This window comes from Nuphar pumila, chromosome 17 (assembly GCF_984573655.1).
Source record: "Nuphar pumila chromosome 17, dmNupPumi1.hap1.1, whole genome shotgun sequence".
Taxonomy (NCBI): Eukaryota; Viridiplantae; Streptophyta; class Magnoliopsida; order Nymphaeales; family Nymphaeaceae; genus Nuphar; species Nuphar pumila.
In genome coordinates this window covers 2,424,646-2,440,319 of record NC_143265.1, presented here as the reverse complement: position 1 = coordinate 2,440,319, position 15,674 = coordinate 2,424,646, and the positions used below count along the sequence as shown (strand labels likewise).

General features: G+C 37.7%; 1 protein-coding gene across 3 annotated transcripts in view; it reads right to left on the bottom strand.

Annotated features, from left to right (window-relative positions):
* Positions 1-15,674, bottom strand: part of LOC149811351 (aspartokinase 2, chloroplastic-like) — a 60,526-nt gene that overhangs the window by 36,575 nt on the left and 8,277 nt on the right. The window lies entirely within an intron of this gene.

Here is a 15,674-nt window from a genome sequence, read left to right as displayed (position 1 = left end):
GGGGAAAAAAGGTAAAAAGCAAAAAGTACAAATGGAATTACCAAAACACCCCTATCAGGTTTTTGGTTTATACAAAACAGAAAAAGACTATATTATTATGTATATATACATATATACGTATATATACTTATATATATATATACGAATGTATATATATAAGTATATGTATATATATATTTATATATACATAATTTAACATGCCCCCTCAAACTTTACGGGGAGAAGACCGAAAGTTTGCCAAGAAGAAACATGAATCGTGGAGTTGGGAGCGCCTTGGTGAAGAAGTCAGCCAGTTGATACTCTGAAGTGACATATGGCAATGTGATGGTCCCTTTGAGATATTCGTCTCGAACATAATGGCAATCCATTTCGATATGCTTGATCCGCTCATGAAAGGTGTGATTGCTGGCAATGTATATCGCACTCTTGTTATCACAACAGAGCTTGGTGGGAGTGGAAATGGGGACGCCCATGTCACCAAGGAGACTTATGAGCCAAACAATTTCCATAGTTGTCATCGCCATAGCCCGATATTCAGCTTCAGTAGATGATAAGGAGACCTTCTGTTGCCTCTTGCATCTTCACGAGATGAGAGATTCACCTAAAAAAATACAAAGACTTGTAATTGAGATACGATCATTGGGATTTCCTCCCCAGTCAGCATCAGTAAAAGCAGTCAATTCAAGAGATGAGGAAGAGGATAAGAAGAGTCCCTTGGAGATGGTATTTTTGATATATCGCACAATTCTCATTACGGCCGCCATATGAACCGTAGTAGGTGTGTGCTGAAACTGGCTCGCTGCATGAACCGCATGAGCTATTTCTGGACGGGTGATGGATAGATAGGTGAGGGATCCAATTAATTGACGGTAGGGAGTTGGATCTTCAAGAAGAACACCATCTTCAACTCTTAGTTTCGCATTGATAACTTCGAGAGTCTCAACTTTCTTTTCATCAGATATTCCTGATTTGGTACAGATTTCTGCAGCTAACTTCATTTGAGATAAGATGTATCCTCGCGCGGAATAAGCCACTTCAATTCCTAAAAAATATCTCAAATAACCAAGGTCAGACATATCAAAAGTATCTTTTAGCATAGTCTTAACATCATTTACTCCATTTTTGTCATTCCCAGTGATGATCATATCATCTACATACAGCAGAAGCATAATAATGGAGTCACCTGTCTTTTTAACAAAAAGAGCAGTGTCAGTATAGCAAGAAGAAAAACCTAAATTGATTAATACATTACTAAACCTGTCATACCAAGCTTTAGGAGCTTGCTTAAGTCCATATAAAGCCTTTTTTAATTTTAAAACTTTTTTAAATTCATACCTGGAGGCGGTTCCATATAAACTTCTTCATTTAAATTACCATTCAAGAAGGCATTTTTAACATCAAGTTGAAAGATTGGCCCTTTTTTAACCGAAGCTATAGCAATAAGGGCTCGAACACTAGTCATTCGAGCAACTGGGGCAAAAGTTTCATCATAGTCTACCCCATACTCTTGGGCATATCCTTTGGCTACCAACCTAGCCTTATATCTTTCTAATGAGCCATCGCTCTTAGTTTTAACTTTAAACACCCATCTACATCCAATGGGTTTCTTGCCATTGGGAGGATCAATGATTTCCCAAGTTTGCGCCCTTTTAAGGGCATTAAGTTCAAGTTTCATAGCTTCATTCCAATGAACATATTGTTTAGCATCATTGTAATGAGATGGTTCATGAAAGGAGTGAAGAGCAAGTAGGCATGCTCGATAGTTAGGAGAAAAAGAGTCATAAGAAACAAATCTATTTGGTATCTTGGGAATGCGATTTGATCTTCTTTGAGAGGTCTCTTCTATCGATTCACTTTGAGAAAATCTTTCAAGGACACAAGAAGGATTTCTTTCATGCCTTCTAGAGTAGACTTGTATTTGTCTTGAAGCATTTTCTTCTAAGTTTTGATCATTATTTGGATGTTCAACAAGATCTTCATTAAGAGGTTCACTAGGATCAACATGATCATTTATGATGTTTTCTTGAGGTAACAAGTCAAATAAGAAGGAATAGTCAATATTTTCATTTGGTTGATGCGAAAAACCATTTTCTTCTTCAAGGAATGTGACATCTTTTGAGATATAAAGTTTATTCTTAAGTATGTCAAAACATCGATATCCTTTTTGTTTTTCGCCATATCCCAAGAAAATACATTCAATAGCCCTAGGAGAAAGTTTATCATTTTTGCGAGTTAAAACAAAGCATTTACATCAAAAAATTCTTAATCTTTTATAATCGGGAGACATATTGTAAAGTTTTTCAAATGGAGAAAGATTTTTTAAAGAGGATGAAAGGATTCTATTGATGAGATATGTTGAAGTTAGAACCGCTTCGGCCCAAAAGGATTTTGGGATATTTTTTGAAATCAATAATGTTCTTGTAGTTTCTATTATGTGCTTATGCTTTCTTTCCGCAAGACCATTTTGTTGCGGAGTGTTGGGACAAGAACGTTGATGACAAATGTCATTTTCTTTTAAGTAGCTTTGAAAATCATTAGACATATATTCACCTCCCGAATCGGACCTAAGGATAGATATATTTCCCAAAAATTGATTTTTAACCATTGCATGAAATTCTTTAAAGAAGGAGAAGACTTCGGATTTGCGATTTAGGAAGTATATCGACGTAAATCGAGTGAAGTCATCAATAAAGACCACATAATACGAAAAACCTCCTTTAGACAAAATAGGGGAGGGTCCCCACACATCGGAATGAACAAGTTCAAATGGCCGAGTGGTAAAGTAAGTTCTTTGAGGAAATGGAGTAGCTTTAGATTTCCCAAAAATGCAATCTTTACAAGTCATGTGATTGTCTTTACAAGTATTGTTCAAAAAAGGGAAAAGAGACATTTTTACAAAATTTGGATGACCAAGTCTCTCATGCCAAATTCCAATACTTTTGTCTTTAACAAGATTTCAAGATGACTTAGATGGAAGCGTCAAAAAGTCCATAAAATAGAGATCACCCCTTCTATGACCTTGCCCAATCAGCTTCCCTGACTGGAGATACTGCACGGTGCAATCTTTAGGTGAGAAAGAGACTTGGCATCCATGATCGGTGATTTGGGAAACGGAAAAGAGATTTAAATTAATTTTCGGAACGATTCTTACTTTAGGAACAAAAAAGTTTTGAGAATTTTTGAAGTCAAGTGTTCCAATACTTTCAATTTTCAATGACGTTCCATCGGCCGTTGAAACATAGGAGGATATGGGTTCGGAAGAAACATTTGAACGAGAGTTTTTATGAGATATCATATGAAAAGAAGCACCATAGTCTAGAATCCACATACCTGGAGGTGATGAAGAGTAGGCGATGGCGGCTCCAGATGTTGAAGGAGAAGACTTGAGAAGGTGTTGGAGAACTTCGGAGATATGATTAAGAGTTTCTTTGATATATCCTTCTTTGGTACTTTCTTCCTTCTTTGGAGAACTTTCTCCAACCGCGGCAACCTTTCCTTTAAGCTTTGGACAAACCGGTCTAATGTGCCCCGGTTCATTACAATAGTGGCATATAATTCCCTTTCTAGGCCCATTGTTATTTTTGTTAAAGTGGGGAGGTCTATATGCTTTAACATTCGATCTGGGCCTAGTAACGGCCAAAACTTCATCACTCTTAATGCTCAAGCCAAGTCGAGTTTCTTCTTGACATATCTCGGCAAGGGCATCTTCAATAGGTAGGGCTTTGCTTCTATGGAGAAGAGATGCCCTCACTTGTTCAAATTCCGGGCGAAGACCATGAAGGAATTGAAAAAAGTGCTCATTTTCAATTTGTTCCCTTCTTAGCTCAATATCTTGTGGAGCAACCCATTTAGGCTCAAGAAGGGCAAGCTCATCCCAAAGAGGGGTTAGAGAGTTAAAATAGTCCCGGACACTCATATCCATTTGTTTGGTGGAACGGATTTTTTCTTGACAAAAAAATTGCCGAGCAAGATCCTTTTGGGTATACATACCCTTAAGGAAAAACCAAACCTTATTGGCCCTTCTAAATTTGGCAATATTAGCACAATTTTTAAGGTCTACATTGTTCATAAACCATGCCAAAATTTTGGCATGGTTACTTTCCCAATCCTCAATTTTAGATTGATGTTCATTAATGGCTTTGATGCGCTCATCGCCATCTAAAGCTTTTTCAACTTCATTTTCAATTTTTGTAAGAACAAGAGAGGGTTCGGGAGTAGTTCCCATAACAAAGCCCCAAAGTTTCTTACCTCTTAGATGATTTTCCATAGCGGAGGCCCACATGAGATAGTTGGACCCATTTAGCTTAAAAGAAAGCTCCACTTTAGAGTCACGTTCCATCGGCACCAAATATACTTTCTTTCTTCAAAACTTGAGAGGCACGCGTTCCAAGGTGACAAAAGAAAAACCCAATCACCAACCGAGCTCTGATACCATGTAATGAAAAGAGGCAGAAGCACCAATAGAGCAAAAAGTCACTCTTTAAGAGTGACTACTAGAGCCAAGAACACAAACACCAAATGTGCACACACAAAACTCACAAATATAGAAAATGACTTAAAGTCATAAGTTGGATATTATTGAAGAAAGGAAGAGAAGGGTGTAAAAACCCATACATTTACAAGGGGGAACCTCCTCTTTATATAGGGGAGGAGAGCACTAAAGGAGGACCATAAAGGGGGCTCCCTTCTAGTCGTTGGGAGCCCCAACGGTCATAAATATGACTGTTGGGGCCCCAACGACTAGATAGGTGGGGCCCCTTTATGGTCCAAAAAGTAAAAACAACAAAAATAAAAAAGGAAAAGGAAAAGGGGAAAAAAGGTAAAAAGCAAAAAGTACAAATGGAATTACCAAAACACCCCTATCAGGTTTTTGGTTTATACAAAACAGAAAAAGACTATATTATTATGTATATATACATATATACGTATATATACTTATATATATATATACGAATGTATATATATAAGTATATGTATATATATATTTATATATACATAATTTAACAAAAACATCAATAAAATTAATTTTTATATTTACAAACATGGATCTTAGACTGAAGCCCATAAAACCATTTCTCACACATACACTATATATATATATATATATAGTTGTGTCCCCGTACCCACATTTTTTTAAAGTGTTATGTTGTACCCTCCGTACGTACCCATGTGACATAGTTCATGGTTGATTACCCTCTAGGTTTATATTTAACAATGCCATCATTTTTCAGATTGGCTATTATAAAAATATAATGGTCAACTATATCCATATAGGCATTTGAAAGCCACTTCAGGACTCAATATCAGCTGAAAATAGTTGCTCAATTATTGGGAATGATGCGTCCAAGTAATTTATTTTGTTTATTTCAATTTTAATTTTATATTGTTATTTAGTTATGATGTTTGGTACGATTGTATCTATTATTGAGTTATTGATTTCTCATTTTCTTGTATTTTTTTCCAGACACGTGGTGGGCCAAGTTTGGAAGTAATGTTCCAAATTTAAAAGCTTTTGTCATTCACATTCTTAGTCAAACATGTAGTGTAAGTGGATGCGAGAGAAACTGGAGTGTCTTTAAGCAAATTCATACAAAAAAAATAGATTAAAGCACAAAAGGCTCAATGGCCTTGTCTACATTCACTACAACTTACGATTGAGACAGAGGTATATAAACTTGTAAAGTTTATTTATCATTTTTATTCAAAACTCAACTAATTTTAATTTTTTCATGTCATCTTTTTAGGCAAATCGAAAAATTATCAACAAGGAAGCACAAAGAGCAATTTGATCCTATCAATTTGGAACATTTTCATGAATTGGATGCATGGGTTGAAGAAAAAACAAAGACTATTTTGAATAAAGAGGACATTCAGTGGATTCTATGTAACACAGACTCTTCTAACAAGGCACCACACTCGGGTCGCACCCACACCCATGTAGGTGCGACACCTGGACACGATAAAAAAAAGGGGGTTTCGTTGAGGCCCTAAATCGATAAAAAAAGGGGGGGTTCCGATTTAGGAAAAAGGGGTTTACTAACAATGAAAGGGGAATTTGGGGGTTTTCGTTGTAGACCTCATCTAGTAAACCTATTGAACGATTTTAGGTCTAAAATTTTTCCTTAAGGGTTCCTAATGTGGGGTTCTCAGTTTTCGATTTTTAAGGGGGAAAAGTTTTGGTAAATCCCACAATGGAAACCCCAAAATCTTTGATTTGGGGCTTCGGTGGTCACGAAGGAGGGATTTGGGGATGATTGACGAAAACCCCAATTCAGCCGATTTGGGTTTTCTTGATTAGGAATCAAGGTATATGCTTATGAAAAAAAAAACTGTCTAATATATACTTGTTTAATATATCTGAGATGCCAGCCATTCTTTGTTATAAGAATACACAGTGTAATGAGTGTAAATTTCAGTATATTAGCACATCTAGATATACTTGTTTATGTCGATAACATGTAATACTTACATTCTCTTGTTCTGAGGAAATGGCATTAGTACTCATTTTGGATTTTTTTTTTATTGTTGCATCACAACATTGACGGTCAGATGTATGGGTTGTACACAACCTAATGAAGAAAGAGTTCAATGACAGTTAATGGGATTCTGCTCTATGTTTCAGAATACATTGATTATCAGTGTTAAGCATAAAGATGTTCAAAGTAATTACATACTGTACATTAACTTCTGTTTATAGTTTTAAGTCCATTGATAATGTTTGAATTTTTGGGGTATTAACTAAAATCAAATGTTGCTATATACTCACGGATATGGAGACTTTTCTGTAAGTATATGACAACCAAATTGGGTTTAATAACATAGAACTGTGACTCGGTATGGAGCTTGTACATGGAAAATAGAAAATTTTCCAGTAAGTGTAAATGACATTGCATATCGGAACCATGTATTGTATATCTGCCTGAAATTTTATTTCCAAATTATAGCATGATGAATACTGTGGATTAGTGCACCTCTGTACACGAAGATTTCTTGAATGAGAATGCATTCTAGCTGCATAATTCTAATGTTAAATACATATTGGGCTAACGTTCAAATGTATATTAAGCTGCACTTTTTCTGAAGTTTAAAGACATATTAAACTACATATTTCCGGATATTCAAATGTCTATTAGAATGCATATTTCTTAAAATGTTTGAATTCCTGTTATTTCTAAGAAGGTTATGTAACTTCTATTGTTATGATTTTGGTACTCGTGAGTGTAAGCATGACTCGGGTACTAGTTTTCTTCTTGAACATGTACGCTTGATTAATATGTGAAATTGCACATGTACACTTACATTCAAAGGAATGTGCATTGGTTAATACATGTATAGGAAGTAGCTACCAAACATAGTGAAAGTGCATATGGTTGAGTAATTACTGTTAAAATGTATACTCAAAACATTATTTTAAGTATAAATATATATACTTATATACATAGAGATACGTATACATATGTTATATGTATACGTATCTCTATATATAAGTATATATATTTATACATTTTTCTCTTTTTACCCGAAAAGGGTATTTTAGATCTTTTACATTTTGCGCATATTCCATTTGGAATATGCTGTAATTTTTTCCTTTATTTTTTAATTTCTTTTATTTTTATTTTTTCCTTTTTGTATTTCCAAAAAGGTGCATTGGTGGTCTCTCCAATAGAGTCGTTGGGGAGCCCCCAACGGTCACAATTGTGACTGTTGGGAGCTCCCCAACGACTCCTTTGGGGAGCCCCCTCTTGCACCTCTCCTTTCTTGTATAAATAGGGGTGTTCCCCCTTGTTGTAAGATAAGCTTGAGAGTCTCAAGCATTTGCTTTTATTTATGAAATACATGCATTATTGCATGTTTATTATTTATACGCTTTTTGCGTATTTTGTTCAAGTGTTGTGAGAGTGCTTTCATGCACTTCTTTTATAAAGTATTTGTGCTTGTATGCGTATTGTCTCTTCGTAGACGATTTCACATGGTATCAGAGCTCGGTTGGTAATTGAAGATCGCGGGATCCTCCTTTGTTCGAGTGCCTCGAAAACCGTGCCTTCGGATCTTTAGCGATTGAAGTGGTGGATCTTGCTTCTCAAATATTTTAGAAGGATCTTGTGCAAACTAGAAGGTGAAACATTGTATTGGTACGCCTGTTTTCTCCTTCTCTTTATGCATTAATGAGTGAGAAAGAGTCTCACTTTGCCCTTGGCTTCAAGTTGAATGGGTCCAACTATCATATTTGGGCCGGGAATATGGAGGCTCACATAAAAGGAAAAGGATTGTGGGGTTATGTGCAAGGAACAATTCCGAAACCGGAACCCAAGATAACCGTAATGGACGGAAGTGAAATCAAGATTCTTGAGGGAGAGGAAAGGATCAAAGCTCTTGAAGAATACTCCAAGAAGCACGACGAATGGGAAATGAAGAACTTCAAGATTCTTTCTTGGTTCTTCGCATCCGTCGAAACAAAGATTAATGCCAACATTATCAAATTCAAAAAAGCATCGGAAGCTTGGCATTATCTCGAGAAAATGTATACATCAAGAGATCTATCCCATAAGTATTACCTTCAAAAGAAGGCCCTCTCCCTTGCTCAAGGTGAAATGTCTATTAGAGAATATGTTGTCGATCTTTCCTCTATTTGGGATGAGCTCTCTATGCTTGAACCAAAATGGAGTGGAGAGGCAATTGAACTCCGCCACAAGCAACTTGAAGAAGATCGTTTCTTCAATTTTTTGAATGGGTTGAGACCGAAATTTGAGCAAATAAGGTCATCACTTCTATCCTCATTTACTCCTCCCTCTCTTGAAGATGTTCTCACCAAATTAAGTGGTGAGGAGACTCGTATGAGTTTATGTAAACAAGGATCAAGTGTTCTTATGGTTCCTTGTAATCATGAAGAAAACAATGAGTTTAATGCCGTATCAAGACCCGGAAATAATGTAAAGACCTATCGTCCTCCTCATTTTAAATTCCAAAATCAAGGAGGAGATGGTGGACAAAGAGAAAAGAGGGACTATAGCAAGACTATATGTCATTTTTGTAAAGAACCGGGGCATATCAAGCCCGTATGTCCCAAATGGAAGAAGCTTCTCGCTATGGCCACCACCGGTGCACCACAAAAGGAAGAGGCATCATCAAGTGGGTCACTCTCGTTGAACCAAATAATGGAAGCCCTTCAACCTCTTCTCAAGGGAGCTACATTCAGTGCCGCCGTGTCTACTTCTTCTATTCCGGGTAAAGTCTCTTGGCTTTTGGACTCAGGTGCATCTTTTCATATGTCCCCAAACATGTTTTCACTTTCCGATTATTCAAAAAATGTTTCTCCATCCTTTGTTTCCACTGCAGATGGAACCTCTCTTGAAATTAAAGGAATAGGTAATTTTGAAACTCAAGATTTTTTTATTCCAAAAATTAGATTTATACCTAAACTTAACTTAAATCTTCTCTCTGTTTCTCAACTCTCGGACCATGGTTGTGATATTAAATTTTCATGTGATAAATGTTTAATACAGGATCGCCTGTCCGAGAAATTGATTGGGGAAGGCTTTAGGAAAGGCGATTTATACTATATGGAATCTCTTCAAGTTCCAAAATCTTTTTGTAATGTTGCCTGAAACAAAGATATAAATGTGTGGCACAAAAGACTTGGTCATCCTAATATCACCAAGTTATCTTATTTGCATTTTGCAAAGGACCTATGTAAAAGTTCTTTTTCTTGTAATGACTGTATTCTCGGAAAAAATGCAAAGTTTACCTTTTGAGCAAAGAACTATGTTCTCATCTAAACCCTTTGAAATTGTTCATTCTGATGTTTGGGGACCCGCACCTGTTGTCTCAAAAGGAGGCTTTTCTTATTATGTTATTTTTGTGGATGATTTCTCTAGATATTCATGGATCTTTTTTCTTAAATTCAAACATGAAGTTTTTTCGTGCTTTAGAACCTTCCATTCAATGATCAAGAATCAATTTAACAGTAACATAAAAATTTTTAGAAGTGATTCTGGAGGAGAATATCTCTCCAACCAATTTAAAATATATCTTGAAGATCACGGAATTATTCACCAAAGATCTTATCCTAAAACCCCTCAGCAGAATGGGTTGGCCGAAAGAAAACATAGGCATATCATTGAGACCACTAGAACCCTTCTTATTTCCCAAAACATCCATAAAAATTTTTGGGCTGAAGCAGCTCTTGCTTCTGTTTATCTGATAAATCGCTTGCCTTCTAGAATATTAGGGAAAATATCCCCTTTTGAGATTTTATATAAACTCGAACCGGATTATAATAGGTTACGAGTCTTCGGGTGTAAGTGTTTCATACTTACGGATAAGAATGACAAACTCTCTCCCAAGGCTATCCCCTGCGCTTTTCTTGGATATTCTGAAACTCAAAAGGGATTTCGGTGTTATGATCTTCGAGAAGATAAGTTATATGTCTCTAAAAATATTACTTTTTTGGAAAATGAAAGTGGATTTGAAAAAAATGTTTCTCAACAAGAAAATTTTGATTATTCCTTCCTTTTTGACTTATTGTCTAGTAATGATGATATATCTAGTGATGATGATGTATCATCAAACCATGATGAGGACATTGAGGGTGATGTCGAAGAGCATAACCAACAAGAAGGCAGGATTTCAAGTGATCCAATAACATACTCACGTAGAAACCAAGACACCTTTAGAAGTGCTATTGATCAATATAGTGAACTTGTTCCTGTTCTCGATCATCGAAGATCTGAGAGGAATAGGAGACCTCCCACTCGTTTTGTCTCCTTTGATTCCTTTTCACCCCGATATAGGGCTTGTCTTAGTGCCATTCATTCTTATTTTGAACCAAGAAATTTTGAAGCAAAAAAATGTATAAAATGGCAAGAAGCTATGCAAAATGAACTTAATACTCTTAAAAGGGCTGAAACTTGAGATTTCCAAACTCTACCCATAGGAAAGAAAACTATAGGCTGTCGATGGGTTTTTAAGGTTAAAACTAAGAGCGACGGATCCCTTGAAAGGTATAAGGCTCGCTTAGTTGCCAAAGGGTATGGGCAAGAGTATGGAATTGATTATGAAGAAACTTTTGCTCTTGTAGCCCGAATGGTTACAGTTAGATGTCTTATCACTATTGCATCTATTAAAAATTGGAATATTTTTCAAATGGATGTGAAAAATGCCTTTTTAAATGGTGATCTTAATGAAGAAGTGTATATGGATGCTCCACCAGGCATGGAGATCCCTAAAGATAAAGTTCTTCGTCTTCGAAAGGCCCTTTATGGTTTGAAACAGGCCCCCAAAGCCTGGTATGACAGATTTACCAGTGTAATGCTGGAAAATGGTTTCTCCTCATGTTATACTGACACTGCTCTATTTACTAGAAAATCTAAGGTAGGGATTGTAATATTATTACTATATGTTGATGACATGTTAATTACAGGTGATGATGTTCAAGGAGTCAAGGGTATTAAGTCCGTCTTGACTTCAAAATTTGAGATGTCAGACTTGGGTTTTCTGACATATTTTCTTGGAATTGAGGTTGCCTATTCGCAACGTGGTTATTTTTTATCTCAGTCTAAACTTGCTTGTGAGATTATTGACAGATCAGGAATTTCTGATGACAAAGTATGCGAAACCCCTGAAGTTGTGGGAGCAAAAATGAAGATTGACGATGGTGTTCCTCTAATCGATCCTACTCCTTACAGACAGTTCGTAGGTTCTTTAATGTATCTCACCATTACTCGACCCGATTTGTCACATGCTATACACATTGCCAACCAGTTTCAGCATGCTCCTACAACCGTTCATATGAGTGTTGTGCTTCGCATCATCAGATATTTGAAGGGAACGGTGAATAAGGGAGTATTCCTATCCTCTTCTTCTGAATTAAAATTGCTTACTTATACTGACTCAGATTGGGGAGGTGACCCTAGTAACCGTCACTCCACCACTGGTTTTTGTATTTTCTTAGGAGAATCTTTGATCTCGTGGCAATGTAAAAAGCAACAGAAGGTCTCCTTATCATCCACTGAAGTTGAATACAGAGCCATGGCATCTACCACCATGGAAATAGTATGGATTCGACGTCTTCTGGAAGATATGGGAGTAGTTGTCAAAGAACCAACAAAGCTATGCTGTGACAATAAAAGTGCAATCTACATTGCCAAGAACCACACATTTCACGAGCGAACAAAGCATATAGAGATGGACTGCCATTATGTCAGGGAAGAATACTTGAAGAAGGTCATTGATCTACCATACGTGACGTCTGAGTATTAACTTGCGGACTTCTTCACAAAAGCTTTTTGTTCGCCTAGATTTCATTTCCTTCTGACAAACCTGCGGTTATCACACCGTAATTTTGAGGAAGGGTGTTAAAATGTATACTCAAAACATTATTGTAAGTATAAATATATATACTTATATACATAGAGATACGTATACATATGTTATATGTATACGTATCTCTATATATAAGTATATATATTTATACATTTTTCTCTTTTTACCCGAAAAGGGTATTTTAGTCCTTTTACATTTTGCGCATATTCCATTTGGAATATGCTGTAATTTTTCCCTTTATTTTTTAATTTCTTTTATTTTTATTTTTTCCTTTTTGTATTTCCAAAAAGGTGTATTGGGGGTCTCCCCAATAGAGTCGTTGGGGAGCCCCCAACGGTCACAATTGTGACCGTTAGGAGCTCCCCAACGACTCCTTTGGGGAGCCCCCTCTTGCACCTCTCCTTTCTTGTATAAATAGGGGTGTTCATAGTGAAAGTGCATATGGTTGAGTAATTACATGTACATGTTTGGGTTTATATTTATATGAATATACATGCATTTGACACTTTGGCTTAGTGTATGAATAAATACTACTTGGGTTTTATTGTGTGATGCATTGATGGCCTAAATGGACCATCGCCGGCCTAGAGAGCCGTGGGTTTGATTTTCTTTCAAATATGTTTTTAATTGCATCACTTAAACCACATAAGATGGTTTGGCACATTACTACACTGTTCTAGTGGTTTATACGGGCTGGAGTCCCGAATGGGTCCCCGTAAGGGAGGATGCGGGTTTTCACTTTACTTTTGCATATGGTGTTCCAAACTTAAAGAATAAACTTTAATAAAATATAATGAATAAGAACAGTGTAATATACATTCTGGGATATCTCATCTGGAGTATGAGAATCTTAGAAATCCGGTCTTGGGGAGACTGTGAGGATACAAAAACTCCGTGTGCTGTAATTTGGTCCCCTGAACCCGATATTGAGGTTTTTTCTCCTAGCCACGGTTTTAGGGAGAGTCCGCCACTTTACCCGAGAGTGGTGTGTTTTGACACAGCTGTTGTTAATGGTACCAAGGAAGTGGCACATGTGGGCGTGGGGTGTCTCTTGTGTCCCCGACATTAGATATGGAGGTCTAATGTTCCGATGGATGGTGTTGTTTCCTGATATCGGTCAAGGGCTAAGTTGGAACCCAGTAATAAAATACAAATTATGTGTTAAGCTACCCTGGGAACCTACTTGACCTCGGGGTTTGTACCCGTTTGGTGTATCCGCGGGCAACTGTAATTAAAAAGAGGAACTTAAGGATGTGTGCATCTAATAGGGCATGCATATGAAAAAATGGAACATAAATGAAAGATAATAAAAGAAATCATGCATTGCACATAATTATGCATTTTTCTGTTATGCATTAGATCATGCATGTTTGAATGATTATTGATATCATGACATAATTTGGTGGTAGCATAGGATTTACTTATCGAAATCATGCTGCAAGATTTGGAAATTTAGATCTTGATATATGGTACTGATTTACTGTTCTTGATTGGTGAGCATATGTAATTGTTGGTAGGTATGGATATTTGAATGCTGTAAATTTTACATCTGCACTCACTCAAATCATTGCATGAAATCTTATCCATGTTCTTTCTCTCACCTGGTTTCTTTAGAAGTAGTTGTGCTCAAAATTTCGGTTCTGACACCCTACTTTGTTGGTTTTTCACAGGATATGGTGAACAGTAAAGTTGGACATGCATCTAAGGATGGATGAGAGTCATACTTGAGCCTGACGGCTTCAACAGAGGACATAGTGGCTCTTTCTTAAATTCTTCTTGCTTCTTTCCAGTTGTCGCTTTATTTTCAGTTGAATATAACCTTGTCTTTGAAATTTTCTCTTACTCATAAATAAAGAAATTTGTTTGGTTCTTATGGATGATGGTTGCAACTTCGTTTGTGGTGGTTGGGCTATCCAATGGAAATTGGAACTGTGAGGACCCCAGATCTCTGGGAAGGTTTCCGCAACTCTTAGAAAAAAAATATTCTGCATTTTCAAAAGGTATAATTTGGGGTCGTTACAGGTTTGGTATCAGAGCGCACCACAAAAACTTGCAATGTTATCATCTTTTGAGTATTAAATTTTTATTTTGGTATATAAGCCCTGTCCTGAAACGTCGACAAATGTGACTCGTCCTCCAGAGCAGTCCTCTTCACTAGTAAGGCCATTTAATACTTTTACATAAATTATGTGAATTTTGTGTGATTGATTGCTATTTAGTTCAATATTCTTTGGTGAGGATTTAAAGGTCTTGGTATGATTACGTGAACGATTATTGTTTGTGATCAACCCTAAGGGGGTAGGATCAGTAAGAGTCTAATTGGTAGAAAGGATATGTGTTGTAGATGTCGCATTATACCCACAGAGGTGTTTCGTCCTATACTGCTGCTCCCGCGAACTGGCAGGAAGAGAGAGACTTCATGATGGAAGTCATTCACACCCTGACCGAGACTATGACAGCTCAGGCGGCACAAACAGCACAGGCGGTGCAAGCGACTCAGGTTATACAGGCGGCACAGGCGGCGCAAGCGGCACAGGCTGCGCAAGCGGCCCAGGCAGCTGCGCAGGCAGCCGCACAAGCAACAGCTCGTGACCCTCCTGTCGTTATTGGTTCAAACACGGGCGGTGTTTCCTTCGAAAGGTTTCTGAAGTTGGACCCGCCTACCTTTTCAGGAAAGGCAAACCCAGAGGCTGCCGAAAGCTGGGTCGAGGAAATAGAGCGAGCGTTCGACGTCCTGCTTGTCCCCGAAGACAGGAAGATACCTTTTGGCACGTACCGTCTGAAAAGCGATGCCAAGAAGTGGTGGGACACCCTGCGAAGTGTGAAATTCGCCAAATGGGATGATTCAGGGAGAAATTTCTGGATACATACTTTCCCTCCTACGCCGAGGAACAGATACAACGAGAGTTCCTTGATTTGACTCAGGGAACCATGAGTCTGGTAGATTACACTACCAAGTTTCGGAGTCTCGAGAGGCATTGCCCGAACCTCTTCAAGAATGAGAAGGCTAGGGCGGCGAAGTATGTGCACGGACTAAAGGATGGGCTACGGACTCGTGTCCTGACAGGTCGGCCTCCTACTTTGGCCGATGCGATTGAGTCAGCCACTGTTCTGACCAAGGACTGGGAGAGGTCTAGGAATGCATCGCAAAAAGGAGGTACAAATGGAGGTGATGCTTCGGGCGGAAAGAGGAAGGACCCACCTACAGGCGGAAAGACTCCAGGTGGCAAGAAGCAGCGGACCTATAATGGGCAACATCAAGGAAAGGCCCCGCCAGCATATCGTAGGTGCGGCAAGAACCATCCACTAGGTTTTTGCCCGTTGTTCAAGGGAAATTGCTATCAGTGCCAACA